At 35.0% G+C, this 19,554-nt stretch overlaps 1 protein-coding gene across 1 annotated transcript in view; it reads left to right on the top strand.

Moving 5' to 3' along the window:
* The window catches only part of CNTNAP2 (contactin associated protein 2), a gene marked incomplete at its 5' end in the record, with an annotated part of 1,047,398 nt that overhangs the window by 771,639 nt on the left and 256,205 nt on the right, over positions 1 to 19,554 (top strand). The window lies entirely within an intron of this gene.

Genomic DNA, 19,554 nt, shown 5'->3' with positions numbered 1-19,554 from the left:
AGCAAACGTGGCAAAGTCTAATGGTTCTAAGTGATGACTCACAAACTCCCAAGCTATCTTTATTATTACTGTTCACCTTGTAAATAGTTTGATTCCATCTTCCATTGCAAAAATAAATCTTTTAAGAAAACTGCTGAAATCTTATGAAATTTGACTTGATTTAGTATCTATTTTCTGCTTCCTCTGTTTTAATTTTAATGAGAAATCAAAATTATGAATGGTTAATACACACATTCCATATTATATATATATATATGTACATATGTAATATTCTCATCTAGTCAAAGGTTGACTTTCAGCTTTGATTAATTTATGCCAATAGTTTTCATTTTAAGTTTTGGAGTAGACTGAATTTTTCATTTTCTGTCCTTTCAAAAGTTAAAAGCTATGAGTTTCTGAAAAGTTTATGAAATAATAGATGATAAACTATCAATATAAAATTAAGTGAAATCTTTGAGGTTTTATTCAACTCAAGTTTTGCCTCAAGATTCTGTTTTTTGTAAGGCCAGTTAAAGATGCAGCAAACTCACACATTAAAAAATTAACACAAGGACAGTAGATATATTCTGAACCCAGGATGGGCATTTTCATTGGCCTGGTTAATAAATTACTATGCATCTTTAGAAATCAAGGCAGCCACTTTTTGTATCAGATGTAATTGTCTGAAGAAACTGGGTAACACACACTGTATTTTTTTCATTTGCCTTTCTTATGTTCAATTTAATGAGTACAATATCCCTGTGAGCTTACAGTATTGCATCAAATGAGATATGATTGCATTTTTAACTTTTTAGACAATGTTACATTTCCTGATGGATAACTGCCAAAGGATTTAGTTATGGCTTGCTGCCTCAGAGACAATACACATCTGAAACTATTCATTTCAGACTGATAAATTACTTTGTATCTCATATATGACTCTGGTAATTTTTAAAATTTAACTTCTTGAATTGCATTTACTTTGTCCTATTGCATATTACAATTCCAAACAGTAGACAAGCAAAGCACTTAGTCAAACTAAACTAGTATTAGGAAATGCTATTTTGATTTAATTCTGTGTTGATCAGGCAGTAGAATACAAATCCAGGATAATATGGACAGGATGTTAGTCTGTGCATACACTGGTCACATGTAGTTAATCATATCTACATGAAACTTAGCCAATTATAGTCAAGAGGTTGCATTATGCATGGATTAACATTTGTATACTCATACAATTTTGTCAGGACAGCTGGACTTAGATCACAAGTTCTACTTGTTATTCATATTCATTTTAAAAATATCTTTCAGTTTAAAATTCAGTACTATTTTCACCATTTGCATCTCATCTGGCTGGTACTTATTTATCTATAAACTGAACCAGAATGTTCAACCTCAAGTGTCAAACCAATATGTACTTTCAGTAATATTTTTGTGTTTTCTGGCACTTAGAATTCAAACATACAAATGAAAGTTCTATATGTAAGCACATTGTATTTTAAAGGAGAAAAGATAAAACTGAGTAGAATACCTTAACTCAGAAAAAGAAATTTCTCTTTTATATACAGCATGACATGAATTGTACTTCTTGGAGCCTTTCTTTCCAAAACACTGATGAAAGGATATTCTGGTTTCAAGGACAGCATCTCCTTCTTTTGATTTTTTTTTTTTTTCTTTTTTTCTTTTTTTAATTTTGTTCTGTGTTACACTGAACTTCTCAGCTTTGCTTTGGACTGGGAAACAAAAACCCAAGTTTCTATTTCTGTGAGTGTTTTAGCTTCAGATCACTTAAAGCTTTGTGCAATATTTGTTAAAAAAAACTTGTGATTTTTAGGACCTCTATTTTTGATGTATCACTTTAAAAGAACCTTATTTCCAGATTAAAAGATTAAGAGTTTCTAAAATTAGAGTTTCCTTCTCTCCCCACTACCCCTAGGACATTACATGTAAAATATCTGAAATGAGACACATACATAAGAGCATCTTGGGTTTGAAATTGTGTTTATTTTTTTCATACCCATACAATTACAGATATTTCAAAACCTTCACTTTTGTAAAGTATTTTGAACAACAGAGCTGAAGAAAACACTTATGGTTTGACTATGCATTTTAAATGAAAGAGGCAACAGAGGCTTCTCTCCCATAGTTTTCTTGAAGCTGAACATTGGTGTAGTTTTACACAAGAGATCCTTTAGTGAGTTATATCTAAAGGTGCTGCTGTTGTTCCTTGGTCCCTGTGGTCACTGTGTTGGATTCTTGATGGAAGTGAGATCTGGGTGTAATAGACTAAGCACCTCAATAAAAACAGCAAGTCTACAACCTGTGGGCATATGTCACCAAGCTTGTTCCTGTGACAGAGAAGTGCCCACCTTCCACTGTCACTACAGGATGAACATCAGCTCAGACTGATAAATGAGCAGGAGCTGATGAGAAGAAGAAAGATTATTTCTACTCTGCCTAAAATGCCTTTTTGCCTCATCCTTTTGGTACTCTACTAAGAATGACCCTACAGAAGGAACTAATGTTACCAGTGCCACGGCCATGACTTTAGTCTTCCTCCCTAGGAGTATTATGTGACTGTACAATAAGTGAACACCCATTTCCCAGTAATAATGAATTTAGTCTTGTCCGAAGGTTCTGTTTGTTTATTGCTACATGTTGATTCTAGGTTGCAAGTGGTACAACTCAATATATAATTAAACTAGATACTTTATTGGTCTGCACTTGAATTTAAATGAGGGGAAGAAAGAAAGAGTGTTGTGAGCATTAAGCTTTTAATGCAAAATATGGAACAGGAAATAACATATTTACAAAAGCAAATTGCAATCTGAAGAATTTGAAAGCTTTGAGTCATTGCCCAGCAATCAGCAATGACCTATTACTACAGTTTAAAATTAGAAAACACACCTGCCTGATATTTTGATGAATAGAACTGGTATCATTCTGTGTTCAACTGAGATTCAGAAAAAATGGAATAAAATTCTTTCTCAATGTTGTTTAAAATTTCACTGTTATGCAACATATATTGTATTTGGGTTTTAGGACTTTTAATTAATTGGCCTCCCCTCTCCACTTAAATATATTGTGTACATTTTATAAAAATTAAATTCAGGATTCTAATAAAAAAAAAAAATGTAATAAATCTCTTTTCCAAAAGGAAAATTAACCTGTGGTGTTTTAAAATATGAGACCACTTAGCAAAGAGGCTCTCTCTATATATAAATACATATAGCTACTTGGAAGGGCTTCATCATTTATTTTTATTAAAGTCTTACTCCTGTGGCAATTCTTCAGGGTTAAGGGAAGGCAAAATTGCTCACAAGATCTGTGCTTATTTTTATATGTACATAGGCACTCATAATCTGTATCCATAAGCTATTAAAGATTGTCTTATACTAAGACTGATGGTTGTTAATGAAAGAATAAAAAAAGCTGCATTTTAGAAGATTAAAATGCTGTTAATTTCTGTATGCATTTAAGATTAATAAACTGCTCATTAGGCCATGCAAATGAGCACTTTATGAATTCCATCACAAACATTCACAAGTACCTTATACATAAATCACATTCAGTTAATGTATTTTTCTTATGTAATTGGGGAACAGATTGATGAACCAGTCCAATTAGGTCTAATTTACATGTGTATGGAATTTTGTACTATGAAGCTAATATGCAAGTAAGAAAGAAACTAATTATAGCATGTATTTGCTTTAGTAAGATGAAAGAAAATTGCAGCTTATCTTTAAAAATACTGCTAGTTACTCGATGTAGAGGTAATATGAAAAGAATGTAGATATTTTAACTTTTTCTCATTAAATAATAGTGGGATTCAATATCTGTCTCTTAAAATTCTTATAGTATGGTCATATAGAGATATAAAGATTTTTAGATTTACGAATTCTGGGAGCTAAATCCAGCAGGAACCAACAGTGCCAGAAACAAACCTAGCCTTACACAGAGGATAGCGAAGGGAAAAGCAGAATGAACTCCAGCTGTAACTGATGACAGAAGCCTTTGACAGACAGAAGTCAAGGAAGAGAAGACTAGGGAAGACTGAGTTCCTGCAAGCAACCCTGATGCCTTCCAGTTTCATTGGGAATTCCAAGGTCTCTTAACATATACACTATCTTTCAAAAATTTCCATATGATTTTCTTCTGAGTAGCACTTGCAGATAAGGTGTACTGGGAAGTGTACAACTGAAGTGTGAGGTAGCTTGGACAAAGTCACTCTATGGGAAGTGAAATTATTTTCTTCTGGTGTAAGCAATCTCATTCTGTGAGGCATTTAACAGTCATAGACAAATCCTCATTTTATTGTTTCCATCAGCAAGGCAGCTTGTATTCTCATTAAGTTAATGGGTCAAACTTAAAAGATATTTTGCTGTAACTCCTTTGAATCAGACCTTCCCTTTTCAGAGTAGAAATATTTCTGACTTGGTATCAGGGTATTTGTGTGTGGGTCATGCTGCATGTTTCACCTGGTGATAGAAAATAGCTTTTGGCACCTGTGTTAGCACACAACGTGGCCCATACTTTTTAACCTGTGAATAGAGAGAATTAAACATTTATTAGCTTCTATTTAATATGCCTTGCAGAGGTTAAACTGCAAGTCATACTGATGGTGGTTAAAAATTATAATATCAGGGAGGACACACTTTTAGTCATCTCCTGTCACAGAGTTCACAGCATGGACCATCTGAGAACACTTTGGGGGGGTTTTGTCAGCAGTCGTCTGTAAACCCCAAAGCTGGAGGATTGTATCCTGTTTCTATTTTCAAATTACCTGTATTTTCACTCAAGAGTATGACAGCAACCTCCTGGTTACTTCTGAGCCAGATTCATACAGAAATCCTCACTGCATGTAGATAGAGTGGGCTTTATATTTTGCCCCTTACAAGCAACATTATTTTGGCAATGCAACATAATGTACTTCTCCCACAAATCATGAATAAGGAACCCAGAGCCTGGTTAAAATCTTCCTGACTGCAGGGAACAGTAGCACATTTCTTGATAGTACCTGACATTTCTGCTGCAAGAATAATACAATAGTCGACATCAATGTTCAAAAGGAATGAAGTACCACACTGCCTGATTTAAAGAGCAGACCTTTCTGAAATGAGAAGTTAAGAAGAGAAAGGGAGAAGGAAAATGTGAATTGAACCGGGTAATTTTTTCAAAACTAGCTGTAAGTTGGAATAAAAATACACAATAAAAATGTACAAGGTTAAATCAAACTCTTCTGTCTTATTGAAAGCAACTTTTATAAGCTTTAAAAATATTTTAGAATTCTAGTATAAATTCGTTGCTTTATTTTCTTTTTTTCCATTTCTTTATTTATTTCTAAATATTTATTTATTTTTACATTTTATATATAAAGTGTAAAACAATTTGATACATGTTAGACTTACATGAACACATACCTGAGTATTTTTTTATATACCTAGGATGAATTTTCATTTGGTCTCTAAATATAAAATTTCTGAAAGAATAATAAGGTCATTCTATTATTTCAGACGACCAACCTCTTTAAAGGATGTGACAGGAGCAATTTATCAACAGATTAGCTCTTTTCTGAAAGACTAACCAAAGAGGCCATCTTCTACTTGAAATTAAATTGGTGCTGCTTTTAACCCCTGGTGAAACTCATTTCAGTGAGTGTGATGCAGGGACATCCAGTACCTACTTCCCCAGTCACTGGATTGGCATCTTTATTTTCCTAATGTTATTACTGGGCATTGTCGTAATTTTTTTTTTTTTTTTTTTTTTTTTTTTTTTTTTTTTTTTTTTGGCTAGTAAATGCTCCTCACTCTCATCTCATAGGAAACAGAGAAGCTAAAATATAATTTTCCTCAGTGGCAAAATCTTTGTCACCTTTAGTAAAGCCAGTATTTTACTCTGAAACTCATGGTAAAATTAAACTGGTATGTCTGTTCAGCTGATTGGTAAATGGATGCCAACAATTTAAAATATTTCTAATGTGAAAGAATAGTATTTGGGTTTCTCTTAGACATACAAAGGATTTATGTATCCATGTGATAGTTTATCTGACTTTCAAAAACCTAAGTCTTATCTGGATGTTGATATTATTCCTGTATTTTCAAAGCAAGGTATAACTTTACTTGGTTCACAGTATTGACACCAAGTGTCAGGACACTAACAGGAAGGATGGTGATATCTAATGCTAATGTCTTTGATATAACTAGTAAATGTCAGTCTCTGCTATTGTTATTTCTTGTGTCTTTTTCCTATCCAAACAGATGTGTTCTTTGAAGATACTCTATAAAACATATCTGGCAGGAAATACCTTGGGTATTTTTATCACATATTTTTATAGGAAGTTCTGAATTTAAGACATCAGAACTCTTGCATTGGATCTGTTTTACCACCAGAATAAGGATAGCAGTTTCAAAGGAGGTAGTTACAAACATATGGGCTTCTATTAGAGTTCCTGTTCCTGCAGGCTATTTAAGGAAGTCTTGTAGCTATTCAAGTTAGAGTAGGCTCAATTTGAAGCTGAGCACTGTTGACACTCTTTTAAGATGCAAACAAACCATTCTAAACAGCAGGAGATAAAAATACAGTCATGTCCTGTCTATATTGTACTCTAATTTTCCGGTTGGCTGATTACCATTGACTAATTAGGTAATTCAGAGGAAGTTTGTAAGGAGATCTTTTATTTTATTTTGCATCTAATTGGGGGGGAGAGGTAGGGAGGGTGCAGAGAAGAGTGTTCTGTGGGTGAAGTCAGAAATTCAGTGCTTAGAATATATGGAGAATTTGTCTCATTGATATTTAGGATTTGTAACTCAGCAGAGATATAACCCCATCATTTTACTCCTCTGACAAAATATGGAAGATAGGATGGAAAACTACATTATCTGTTATTCTGAAGAATTTATGATGTATAGGGTTATTTGCCAAGGAATTGATATTATTTTCTGCAATAAACTGATTAATTTGCTCCTAGAGAAAACATTTATTGCATTACATTTCTAAAGTTAGAAGTATGATAGACAAGTGAGAGGAAATGAAAACTGAAAAAGGTGATCCAACTGCTGCCAAAACATTGTACAGATTTGGTGACTAAACTGCTTTTATAACATGAGAAGAACAAAGAATATAATCTATAATATTTTATCTATTTTTCTTTCAATTACACTTGATATTTCACAAAACTCCTATTAGCATTTAGTATGTTTTGTTAGCAATATAACACATCTGCTACTGCATCAATTTTTTGCATCAGCTCTCTATAGCATGCTGGTTCCAGGGTGCTGGGTGTTATTTGTTGGCACACACAGTTACTGTGTTAAGTATACAAGAAAAATTAAACGGTGTCTGGCATATTCCTGGAAGTTTAAATGTAGAAAAACACTATACTAATTTTTTTTCCTCTCCCTCCTTTTCTTCCATGAGCTGCCAAGAAAAGTTTTAATTGAACTTCATCAGTCTTTTTGCTGCTAATAACTTTTGAAATGTATTTTCAGCCAGCTGAATTGCATGCTCAGTTTTTGCTTGGTTTGTTTTGTTGTTGTTGATTTTTTTTTGTTTGTTTGTTTGTTACCTTTAAGATACTGGAGTTTTTTTGAAAAATTTTATGATTTCTGTGAATTTCTGTTAAGTCATTGTTTGGCCCTTACAATAGTGGTCTTTTGGGAAGTATATAGAATTTATGCCAGATACAAAATGCATGAAGTAAGATAACCATTTTACATCAGTAAGAAAGATGCACAGTTATTTTGTAAAATAATATATGCAACATCAGCCTCAGTTTTGGTAAGCAAGATAGAGGACATGACCAAAACAATAGATGTGTTGGCCAGCAGGCTTAACAAATACTTGTTTGCACAGTGGCTCTCAAGTACTATGAAGGTTATTTCTCTCACAGTTCCAGATCCATTTTCTTAGATTTTTTTCACGTTGATCTTGTTTCTTTATCAAATTTCATGCTTCCAGCTTGGGGTTTTTGTTTTGGTTTATAAACCTTTTTCTCTCAACTACTTCATTGCCAATTTCTCTGTCTTGCCCATTACTTCCTTTGCTGGCGATGTCACTTCAGGCCCTCTTACCCCTCCCAGCTTGCCATTTAGTTTACGTTCATTCTGGTTTGATAGCTCTTAGTTCCCTGTCTGAATTCCCTGTTAGTATGTCTCGCTCCTGTTTTGCCTCTGCATCCTTGTAGAGTCTTCTGTATGCAACCATTCCCAATTTCCATCCTCTCAAAATCCATACACATGAACTTTTGAATTTTCAGATCTTTCTTCTTCTTTGTATCCAAGGAGATAAGGAGCAGGTTCACTGCTGGTTGATGCTAACAGATGTACAAATAGAGAAATACAGTTATCCAGGGACTATGTACAAATACCATTTATTTATCAACTTTATGCCAACATGTAAATTCATATTTTTCAGTGTACTCTTGGATATACTTTGTTGCACTCCAAATCTTGCTGTCGGTGATAAAGGAAACACAACTGATATTTAAAGCCAAGACTTTGTTGTCAATATAGTTGAAATTTTAACAGTCTATTCAGAGAATTATTGTAAGTACAGATGTAATTATAAAGACCAGGAAAATAGAGCTTTGTCACATAAAGTGACAATGATAATAACCAATTAGAATTGTTATACACACACTCCCCACTATCTGCCGTTTTCTCTGGCATTATGTTGACCATTTATCTTCCTTTCTGAGTCTTAACATTGATACCACCACCCTTCCCTATTCAGGGGCAGTTGACTGCAGGTCACTGGTGTCCCTAGTTCTTTGCTGGGAAAAGTTGAATGTTGGTGGAGTTTCTTCTTTTTATCTCCTTTAAGGTTTACTTGGGACTAGTTTTGTGTTTTCCAGCTTGCCCACACTACTTCTGAATTCTCCTTATATGATGTTTTATTCAGGTTAGATGCTTGTTCTTTCTTCTCTTTGTCCTACAGCCACTTTTTCACAGCTCCCCAGCGCTCTTTTCTTCACCTGACCTCTGGCTTGTAGGTCTGCCGTCCCCAGGGACAGCATGTCCCCTTATTCTTATCATTCCACTCTTGTATCCTGAACCTGTGCCCCTACTTTTCAAGATGCCTGTTATCATACCAGACCTGTATTCCTCTGCAGTGTGCATTATTTATAAATACTTAATTCTGCACAGAATGACCACATTTTTTCACTACTTGTAAAACACTTGGTTTATAACTCAAGAAGAAAAGCAAAAGTTAAGTAAATTAGGCATACCCACATTGTGTTTCTTGGTGTTTTTTAAGTCATTCTGACAAAACCTTGTTAAAACAGAGGTTGAGTCAGGTCAACAGCAGCTCCTAAAAAAAAATCTAACAAGCCTCATTCCTGAGGACTTGAAAACACAGGACAATGCCTACAGGGTTTAAAATCTGGGTCAAAATCTGAGTTGGAACAAAGGAGTCATTTTTAAGCTTCAGTAAAATTGTTGAGGGGGGAAAAAAAAGAGAGAAAACAGTTACTGACTTCCTTAAGGTTTTGTTGGATGATTTCAGGAGCAATATGCCCATCATGAATACCTTTGTTTTAGTGAACCACTTCATTAAAATTTATTTTACAGTGTTAAAGCCAAAGTCTATCAGGAAATATGTCTAAAACACTACAAATTAAATGGTGCTCATGGGTGTTTTTTTGACTTTCAGGACAAATATCTTTCTAATGTAGTCTTCCATATCAGTGCTGTGACAGTGCTCAAATGTTTGCACCTAATATAGAGAAAAGAATAGCAACCAGATCCTAACAAAATTTTTTGCGTTCACATCACATCTGAATCAGATTTACTCTACAAGAATAATTGGGTATTCTGTTTAATTTTGTATTCAGTTCTTTGTTTATATCTCTGTACTAGTCTATACAAAGCAAAACACTAGTCCCATGCTCATCCTGGCACTGCAAGCAGCACAATGTATACTATTTTTAATCATCACAGTACTTTGGATGCCTTCTGCATGGTCCTGCATCGGACACATAGGTGTCTTGATACCAGCAGAACTTCTAGTGTGAGTTGGGTTTGGTTTGTGTTGCTCAAATGATGAATTTAATCCAAGACTGCATTGCTGGACTGGAAGTTGATATTATAGGCTTGGAAATAGTTATTTTAAATCAACTAGAGAGATACTTATTTTCTTGAAGAGACAATCTGATAGACCATCACTTGTTTTTGAAGGGTGTTTTTATAATTTTGGTACATTAGGTATGGAAAGAATTTTTTACCATATTAAGCAATAGGTAGAGTGAAGTAAATTCATTCATTTCTTAGTAAAGATGATCTTTTTCTGAAACAAGTCCCAGTGTTCAAAACTAAAAAGTTCTGAACACATTTTCCCTAGTGAGTGATGAGCTGTGTTCTCTGCTCACATTTCTTTCTGTGCAATGCAGAAAGGATGTTTTTTCCTAGCTGTGTTTCAAACAGTTAAATCAGTATGTAAGATCATACTTCTGCCAGCCTTCATAAATTATTAAATGTGTATTTTAAAGATCTCCAAATCATGAGGTTTGAAATACTTTTCTTGTTGAGTTTTTTCTATTTTTTTTTTTTCATTCATTCTTAACCATGTGTTTCAGTAGAGAATGTTACTGAGACCTACTCCACACTGCTTCAAAGTCTTGGTCGGTCGGATCTGGATCATTGATGTCAATCTAAAAATAAGTAGTTCTTGAAAACTGGGGAGACCCAGGTTTGTATTTGAATAGTGAATTTTGTCCATAATGGCTACTGTTTCCTAATCATACATCTCCTGTATGGTCTCATTTCTTTTCTAGCTGTTTCTTTTCTAATGACAACGCTCCAGGGTTTTGTCGTGCCGTGTTAGTGTTAGTACACTTACCACCTAGCACCATGGGGAATCTTTTACTGGAGATTATAAGAACTACATAATGGAAATAATAAATAATCATATCAACAGCCTGGAAGACTTGCAATATATTCCTAATGACTCATATATCTTTGGAGCTGAACATTTACTAGTCTGCCTTTAAGCTTCAGTAAAATGTATTCCACTGTGACCCAAATAAAAAGAGAGCTTTTTCAGGTTAGTATTGGTTGTTTGTAGTAAACTAGTATTTTTTGCAGGAGGGCATGTCCTACTTTGCCAAGTATGTATACTATCTACTCAGATAGATCTATGTATCTATCTACTCAGATAGATAAAAGTTTTATTTTCTCTGCAGATCTCAGAAAGCATAAGTACTCTCTCTGTACTCTTATTTGTGTTAAGGACAAGTTACAAAACTGATTGCTCAGACTGATGCTTCTTTATAGCCGCAAGTCTTTCGTTTCTTACGTTCATTCTGGAGATGCTTTTACAATTTCAGAAGTGTAAAGTTACCTGTATTATCTTCATCAAATGAAAGTGTCAAGATTTACTTGAAATTAAAGGCTGAAAAGTGGTTATCTTGCAGCACTGGAAGTGGATTGCTAAACATTAATTATAGATTAAGACCTTGAACCACTTGAATAAATGACATTAAAGACAACTGCTGTGAGAAGCTAGTTCACGAGTGCCAAAATCTATTTATGATGGCATTCCATAAGGATATATGAGCAAACCAGTAGTGGCAATCAGTTCTGTTTCTCAAAAACAGATTACATGAGAGCCTGGTCTTAAGGACAGCACTTGCTTAAAGAGGAAAAAATAATCCACAATTAAAATAATTACTTTTTGTTCTCTCTGAACAGAGAGGAACATTAAAGCTTGTTAATTGATTGTAGAAGAAAAGGGAAATGAGATGTTCAATGTGATTAACATATGCTGACTTAGCCTTACTGAAATGTTTACTTATGAGTCCTGCACTGCTGTCACAGACAAAATGAGTCTATTTGTCTTACTTTAGTCTCTGAAGGACTGTTGCCAGCATTAGGGAGACACTGTGTGTATTTACATTAGCATATATACCTACTCCCAAAGGAGTTGGCCTTTCAGGATTGAGGAAAACAGGTTAGAAATAGACAGGGTATTACCTTCATGCTGAATGATCATATCTGACTGTAACATAGCTCAACAGCTCTATAATGCTAGAAAATATGTGTTGTAAACCAGCAAGTAGTTGCATTATCCTTTTCTATAGGAGTATTAGCTGGTTTCTGGCTTTCAAGACACAGCTACAGTTCCTATTGAATTTATGCTACTGAGAGCAGGGTTAGCTGTCCTATTATAAAAGCAGGTTCTTCATATTGAATGTGATCAGTGATACAAATGAAACAGCATTTTGAGTTATCAATGCCAAAGCTTATGGTTCAAACAATTCACTCAAAGTTCTTATTGACCAGGGTGGCTTGTTGTACGATGTTTGATTGTAGTAAATCAAACAAAAGAGTTTAATGCATGATTGTGGTATGAAAGGAAGGATGCTTCCTTTCCTTGTACAGCTGGGGCTATTGCAGCTGTGTAGCAGGATAGGACAAGATTTTGGAGCAGAGAACATGCTGCCTCTTAGAATAATCTTACAAGATTATTCCCAGAGTTCTTCAAGAAGCACTGTGCTAGACATAGACAAATTTAGTCTCAAATTCCAGAATTTTCAACAAAGTTTTAAAAGTGAGAAGACATCACCAATCTCATCTTTCATTGCGAAGATTTCATCACTCATCTTTCATGCAAATCCTCTTTAGCCTATCATGACATTAGCCTTGCTTTATTTGGCTAGTATTGCTTAATATTTTCTTATTGCCTTCATGCTGATTTTTTAGTGCTTTTCAAAAAGCCTTTGAACCAAGACTGTGCATGGTGGTCTTACCTGGTAAACAGAAAGTCACATTGTGGAGATATATAGAAAAATGCATTAGAGAAGCCAGAAAGAGCAGAGTGTAATATGGAAATAAATACTTTTATTATCTGTGGTTTTCAGTACTTATATTTTATATTGCCTTGAAACAAATTTAAAAATAGCATTCATACTGCACCAAAATAAAATGTGTCTAAAAACATTTTTACTAACAATTTCTTTGTACAGGTGGCAAATCAAATTTATTCTAGTTCTGTCACAGATTTCACAAGAATTCATTTAGTTTATTTCTTACCTCTTGTGGTGTAGAGATCACCATTTTGTTTTGGCTGATTGTGGGATATGTCTATAAAATTAAAATGCTTAAATATTTTAAATGCAATAGTCTTTAAGGGGAGAAGAAAAAAAAATACGTTCAATGGACAAACAAACAAAGATTTGAAGTAGTGAACTAAGAAGTGACATAATGGAAGCCCAGAGACAGATTTTAGAAACAACACAGCAGGAAGATGCTTACACTTGTAAGGTATAAGAATCCATAAGTTCACTGAAAACACTTAGTAGACATACCACATCCTGCTTATTGAAACTGCACCCAATTCTGAAAGGTAAAAAGTTTTAATAAAGAAAGCAGTCACGACCAAAAATAATGTCAGATTGACATTCTAGGGAAAACTGTCTTCAATTCTTTTTAAACTGCTTTTCAAAAGATCAGAAAATCTTTCTAAACTGTCTGTTTCAGTAATATTTTTGCAGCAAAATATTTGTGCTAAGTACCAATCCCAAGACATCTTCCTTGTAAGTTATGTTGACATATTTGTGCTTATTTAGCTTTCTTTTTTTCATTTTCTTATTTTTTTTATGATGATAGTATTTATTTTAACAGACTAAAACTAAAATGTTCTTGGCATTTGCTGAAAGGAACAATGTACAGAATTTTCAGGATTATCTCGTTCTGGTCAAGATATGCATTGAAGAACATTAATTTAGAACAGCTGAATGAGTGTTTTAAGGCAAGTATTTTCATAGTCACCATTAAGTTGCTTACCTAGACTAAATATTAAATAGGAAAACAGTTTTAAGATTCTGGTGGGTTTTCTTTGTTTTTTTTTTTTTTAAATTTACTATTAAATGAATCTATTCAAATAGAAAATTTTAAAAAGATACATGTGAGTCTAGCAGTCAGTATATTCTGGGCTTGATCCTTTAAGGTATTAAGAATTTTACCCAGATTTTGAAAACTCCTTCAGTTCAGTTACCCTTGATCACAGGAAAGATTTCACAAGGTTTGCAACTCCCTGTCTTGCTTCTTGTATTGATTAACCCTACCTCAAAGAATAACTTAAAAGCTACTCTGTGTATACAGCCTTTACTCCCATCTGATTTTTTATAGATGTAAGTGTGAAGACAGGTTGGGGCCAGCATGCTACAAAGACCAGTGGGCTCCTTTCAGCTCCAATTGCCCACTCCACCCTCCTTAGGTGACAGCAGATGTAGACAGGCTGCATTTGATAAGAAAAACCCTGTCAAAGCCATATTTAAATGCTGTATATTGGTGCAGTACAGGCTCTGAAGGTTTAAAGCACTAGGTGAGAATGAAGGAGTGGTAAAGTATTTATAGTGGATAATGTCTAGAGATTCAATTTATACATTATTTTATTTAACAGGACTTTGGAAATTGATAGTCAGATAGGCTCTTGGAGGGCAGTTTATATGACTGTCTTAAGTATCCAACACATCAACAGAGCAGATTTGGTTCTCTCATTGTTTTCCAGGTTATATGACCACAGAAAATCTGGGAAAACAAAATAAGTCCATCTTTAAATGCCCACAAAATTTATTGAAGCAAGATAATTCATTTTCCTGGCATGTCTCCTTAGTCATTGCTAAGTAAATGGAGTCATGCCATGCCAATATTTTCATTATAGCAAAGACTTGAGTGCTGGAGACAGGGCTGGTGTTGTCAAAGTCAATTTGTGCTGAATCTCAGTTAGTCTTTGCCACTCTTGTTTGTCAAACAGGGAAAATCCTGTATTCTTCATAGACTAAAGTGGGAAAAAAATTACTAAGGAAGACAAGACAGCTGGAGTCTTGTGGTTCTTGTGAAGGGGAGCACTTGGCAGTGTTGGGTGTTGTTAAATCAATATGACAGGACAGGAAATCAAGCAATCCTAAGTAACAGTTATTGCAGTCACAATCTCTGAATTTACTCTAAAATGCAGGAAAATCACCCCTGCAGTTTTCTATTCCCAAAGGCTCAGTTTGCAGAGGACTTTTAGAACAGCATCCAAAAGTATGAAGCCTGTTGCTAAGCTGAGGCAGCCAGCTAAAATTGTTCTACAAAAGGTGATGGAAAAACAATTTCTTTGCTTGGGTTTCCCAGATAAAGTGAAGGTAGGCATCTTACGAAAGCAGTGTTGGTTTTTTGGGGTTTTTTGGCAGGGAAAAATAATAAATAAGAGAAAAATTAGCCCAAATATCTGCTCCTTGGTTACGGCCATCAGCTGTGAAATCTGGTTTCATGGCCCTTCCCTTTGCATGCTTATTTGGAGACTGAACTGAAAATGAGATCTCTTGTATTAAAGCACTCTGTCCCAACCATTAGTGCTTGCTGGAGATTTCTCTGAAGTCCTCTTGTCATACTTGAATTGTTGTAAATAACAGTCATTGAAGAAGGACCTTGTAACAGTCTTCATTCATTTCAGAAGGATTCCATCATTATTCTTTCGAGTGAAGTGTGTTGGAGAAAATAAATGAAAGAGTAGATGTTTCAGCTGACACAGACACGCAAAACCTGACTAGAAATTTTTCAGTATTTCTACAGGGATGCTTTGAAAAGCTTGATGGTTTCAAGAACGGGGATATCATGGAGGGTTTTTAATCCTGGTTTTAAGTAATTTTTTGAACCTCATACATAATGTTAGCTCTTGTATGATAAAGGATCAGGATGTTATTTTAATAAATCAATAGTTCTTACTTAACCCTTTTCACTACACATGACTTTTATATACCTCCACTTTATCTACTCTCACTTATCTAATTTCAAGGCTGAAAAACCCTCGACTGTGTAGGCATTTTCCTCCAGGAAATTGTTCTCTACTTTTAATCATCCTGTCACTGTTCAATGCCTCTGCAGTTTTGGCATCGTCTTTTAGGATGTGGGCACAGGGTGAGGTTCAGGACAAAACTAGATATGATGTTACTGATATGAGTCCCCTATTTATATACTGAAAAAAGAGGATTTTCTGCCTTGTCTGTTTCTTTCACACTAAGCACTAATAATTAGATTATGTTGGGGAATTTTTTTTGTGATCAATAGCAAGCTGGTATTTTCACAGGATTGTCTGTTATCATTTCAAGGAAGTATGAGATTTTTTGCGGGGAGGGTTATTTGGGATTTTGGGGGTTTTTGGCAGGAGGAGTGTTATATGGGGTAAGATTGTCTGTACCTGTGGCTGCTGTATCAGTTTGAAGCAAACATAGCAGTTTCTTTCTAAATCTTAACTGCATAAAAAAGATAACCCTCTTTTAGATTTTAGTGAGGTTTTTGAGAACTTTAGTGTTTTTAAATGCTAATCATCTTCATAATTTTGCCTTAATAACACCTTTAGCACATACAAATGCATGCTCTCAGAGCATATACAGCCAAATTTTAACTATCTTTTGTTCTTGAAGTGGAAAATCTTGCACATCAGGAGTGTTTCAGTCTTGGGCTCTGTTCTGTGTTCAGTCTAGTCTTGGAGATAAACTTTTAGTTTCATTACATGTTTTAGTAGGAACAGCAACCTCTTCATCAGTGGGAGCACTCCAGTATCTGGCAACCTATCATGTGTGAAATGAGAATTGTTTTAGTTCTCAAAACAGTCTGTCTGCCCTTGAAGCTTCCTTCAACTTCACCTTCAAAATTGCATCATCTTTAAGGAAAGCCATGGTAATATGCAGCTGCTTTGGCAAGGCAAGGAAGAGACAGTAGACAGTCAGTTCCACTGGTTTACTGCATAGGGTCTGGAAACAAATGCCCAGGACCCCTCTGTGCTGAAGCAGCCACTCTTTCCTGTTTCAGTGGGCATCTCTACCAGAAACTTGTTTTTACAAACAAGAGAATTGCATTTTTCATAGTTTCTGATAACACTTCCTTAGGACCACACCTTTTTGATTCTCAACAAGAAATCCTTGTTTTGATATTCCTATCAGACTTGGATGTGAAATTAGGTTTATGGCCAAAAATGTGTTATCTTCTTTTGACAGTTTAAGGCTTGTTATATTGACAGAAACCACATACCAGCAAGGGACAGAGACACTTCAAAATTCAGTGAATCAAAAGTTCAGATTTGTCTGTATTTGTCATAATATTTCCTAAGAGTTTCCTGATCTTTCTTAGACTTAAGCCTGTGTAGTTACTATAATAAAATACATTTCTAAGCTTGCTTTTATTGAGATGCATTCCTCTTACAAACCAAAAGGTGATCGCCTTGCTTCAGTTAATTTGTTTCTTTCATTTGGATAGTAGCCATGGTCTCCTGAAATTTTTCATGATCTCATGAAGGATTTCATTGCCTAGATCTTGTTTTCAGAAGAATAAATTACTCCATATTGGATAGTGCTAACCAGATATGTATTTCTTTTCTAGCTGTTCCTCTTCCCTTTGAAGTTTTTTGGGCTCTGTTTTTTCTGGGTTTTTTTAATCTGGTTTGCTCTGGTTTGGGGTTTGGGCAGGGGGGTGGGTAGTGTACAAAGGGGAGTGGGTTTCTTACATCAAGGGCTTATTGCTGATAGTTTTCTATTTCTTATTGATTTTTGGCTAAGCTTAGTAGAGCTAAAAGAAGTTGTAGAGGTTGAGTAGGCTGCTCAGTGGTGCAGTATGGTGAAGAAAAAATTGTTAATGAGAAAAAATCTAGCTGCAAAACAGAAACACTAGTGTTGCATAAAGCACATGCTTCACTGAAGGTCTGGTTCATTTGCTCACTGTTCTCACCTGGAAGTGCTGAATTCCTAAACTGACCTGCCATGTCCCATTGTTTGAGTTTTTTTAATACCATAATAATGCAAGGAGTAGTCATGTCTATAGATATGCCATGCGACAATTACTTTGTTGCAGTTTTGTCATGGCTGATCTCTTTTAATACTTAGAATGATTCAACAAATATTTCAGGTTGTTCTTTTACTCCCATGGATTTTCTGTAGTTTATGATAGTGATAAGAAGCACACAGAAACCAGATTGCTTGCTACTATATTCCAAAAGCAGTCCAAAGAAACAGGTCCTTTAAGGGCATGCCTTTCCCAATTTAGCAAACACCTGGATGGATTGCCTGGCACTGATGCCTTCTGACATGAAACATCCTTCATCTTTGCTACTAATGGCATCTGGACTCTTCCAGCTGCCAAAGTGTGTTAGGAATTGTTTGGTTCAAGTGCTAGCTGAAATGGTCTAGATGATCATATTCTGGTATCAAGAAATGTTCCCAGGCTGTGCTTGAAGTAAATAGTACAGAAGAATTTTCACTCAGCGGTGCTTTTTTTTCTTGCTCCTGCTCTAATGTGTGATAGCTAGAGCCTTATGGAAAGCTAGGTCAGGTGCTGCAAGACTTCACCTACCTTCTGTTTATATGAGAACGAGTCAGGAGTAATTGCGTCCCATGAAGAATGCCAGGAGTGAAGCTCTAGAGTTTCACTTTTGGTAAATATCCTCAACTTCTTTGAACGTGTTTGGTTACCAGACACCCATCTTTGACTATCCATCCTCTCAATCTGAGAACTCTAAACTAAGGATAAAATCTTGAAATTATTTTTTTATTTTCATGAATAGGACTTAATTTTATGAGGATATATAGAATTTAACATAATGGGGAAGTAAAGCAATCCAAAAGGTTTGAAGTAAAAATACAGTGAGCATGATGGCAGTTGAGATTAAACAGTCAGGATTTTAAATTTGTTTGAAATCCTGCCATAGTACATACGTGTTTTTTGAACTTCTGCAAGCTCTAATGGCTCTTATATGACTGAGATTAAGTGCTCTTGCTAGAAGTTATGGAGACAGTGGAGCACATTTAATTGCAGCAGCCAATGTACAATCCCACTCCCATTTTCCCTGTAGAAATGAAACAGTCCATCAGGTAAGGCTGAGTTCAATGTGGGCCTTCTCTGATGTGTAGTCAGTGCAGTAAGGGCCTTTAGATAATTGTAGCAGGCAGCCAATTCATCTTGATACACGGAGTATAGGAGAAAAAAAATCAGCTTTAAATGTACATCTGGGTTTTGGAAAGTAGATGTTTCATGATGTGTCAGACTGCTGTATGATTAAGTAGATCATCAGTGTCAAAACACATAGAATTTCAATCCCAGAAATGCTTTTGAAAAATATCATGCATCTCTAACAGTGGAGTTTGTCAGTTCTTTTTAGTAGCTGTCTATTTTTTGGTTTTGTTTTTAGACAATTGTTTCTGTGCAGTGGGAACCAGAAAGGGGGAAGGAAGTCAGTTGAGACTGGTTTCTCAATAAGCAGGAAAATATATCCTTCTGCATAGGCTTGTGCCATAGAATTTTTCAAAACTGCTACCAACTCATATTTTTAAACTGTGCTCAGAAGACAGTTTTTTCTTTGGGGTGAGGTTACTTTCTTTATTAATTGTACTTTAGTTTTTAATCACTGTCACCTTTTGTTAAACTGCTTGAGAAATCTTCAATCTATATATCTGCAAGGTCATTTAATTTGTATGTAATTCATCATCATACCAGATATTTCACTAATTCATCTTCAGAAATAGTTTTGTGAGGGTTTTTGCCAAAAAAACCCCAAACCCAAACCAAGTAACAAATAAACAAAAAATTCCCAACCAGTAAA

Source organism: Zosterops lateralis (assembly GCF_965231275.1).
Source record: "Zosterops lateralis genome assembly, chromosome: 1".
Lineage (NCBI taxonomy): Eukaryota > Metazoa > Chordata > Aves > Passeriformes > Zosteropidae > Zosterops > Zosterops lateralis.
This window is presented reverse-complemented; position numbering and strand designations above follow the sequence as displayed.